General features: G+C 42.2%; 1 pseudogene across 1 annotated transcript in view; it reads left to right on the top strand.

Moving 5' to 3' along the window:
• The first annotated feature begins 520 nt into the window (after positions 1-520).
• The window catches only part of LOC105544567, a 2058-nt pseudogene continuing 1205 nt past the window's right edge, over positions 521-1373 (top strand). The window contains exon 1 of the transcript XR_001006785.1: positions 521-1367. The product of XR_001006785.1 is annotated as a eukaryotic translation initiation factor 2 subunit 3 pseudogene (transcript). The remainder of the gene's footprint in view (positions 1368-1373) is intronic.

Raw genomic sequence — 1373 nt, 5'->3', positions numbered from 1 at the left:
CATGTTGGCCAGGCTAGTCTCCAACTCCTGACCTTAGGTGATCCACCCACCTTGGCCTCCCAAAGTGCTGGGATTACAGGTGTCAGCTGCTATGCCCGGCCATATGTTTTCTCATTTATAAACTGGGGATGTTAACAGTATTTACCCTTATAGTAACTGTAAGAATTAAATTAGTTAATATGTATAAAACATGTAGAATGGTTCTTGTCTGGGTCTGAGATCAGTACACTATAATTACTGAAAGAGGGGATGGATTGATGGTTGGATGATAAAGAAACAGAGGCATATCTCTGTTCTCAATGAGTTCCTTCAGCCCTTACCATCCCCTACTTCTCTGTAAGCCAGTCCTAGTTATAAGTGTGACCAACTCTTCTGATTAGGCCACATGAAAATGTCATTCTTTATTTGCTAAGTAGACAGCAAGGCAACGATGTTTAAGGATGTTCCCTGCCTCTACCAGGGCCTGGGTGAAACCCTCACTCCTAGGCAAACTTTAAAAAATCAAGCAAGTAGCTCTTCCGGCAACATGGCGGGTGAAGAAGCTGGAGTGACTCTGGGGCAGCCACGTCTTTCGCATCAGGATCTCACCACGTTGGATGTTACCAAGTTGACGCTACTTTCACATGAAGTTATCAGCAGACAAGCCACAATTAATATGGGTACAATGGGTCATGTAGCTCATAGGAAATCCACAGTCGTCAAAGCTATTTCTGGAGTTCACTCCATCAGGTTCAAAAATGAACTAGAAAGAAATATTACAATCAAGCTTGGATATGCTAATGCTAAGATTTATAAACTTGATGACCCAAGTTGCCCTCAGCCAGAATGTTATAGATCTTGTGGGAGCAGTATACCTGATGAGTTTCCTACAGACATTGCAGGGACAAAAGGGAACTTCAAATCAGTCAGACATGTTTCCTTTGTTGACTGTCCTGGCCACGATATTTTGATGGCTACTATGCTGAATGGTGCAGCAGTGATGGATGCAGCTCTTCTGTTGATAGCTGGTAATGAATCTTGTCCTCAGCCTCAGACGTCTGAACACCTGGCTGCTATAGAGATCATGAAACTGAAGCATAATTTGATTCTACAAAATAAAATTGATTTGGTAAAAGAAAGTCAGGCTAAAGAACAATACAAACAGATCCTTGCATTTGTCCAAGGTACAGTAGCAGAGGGAGCTCCCATTATGCCAATTTCGGCTCAGCTGAAATACAATATTGAAGTTGTTTGTCAGTACATAGTAAAGAAAATTCCAGTATCCCCAAGAGACTTTACTTCAGAGCCCCGGCTTATTGTTATTAGATCTTTTGATGTCAACAAACCTGGCTGTGAAGTTGATGACCTTAAGGGAGGTGTAGCTGGTGGTAGTA

This window comes from Mandrillus leucophaeus, unplaced genomic scaffold, assembly GCF_000951045.1.
Source record: "Mandrillus leucophaeus isolate KB7577 unplaced genomic scaffold, Mleu.le_1.0 Scaffold300, whole genome shotgun sequence".
NCBI classification, from domain to species: domain Eukaryota; kingdom Metazoa; phylum Chordata; class Mammalia; order Primates; family Cercopithecidae; genus Mandrillus; species Mandrillus leucophaeus.
The sequence above is the reverse complement of the archived record's forward strand: the minus strand, read 5'-3'. Positions and strand labels throughout refer to the sequence as shown.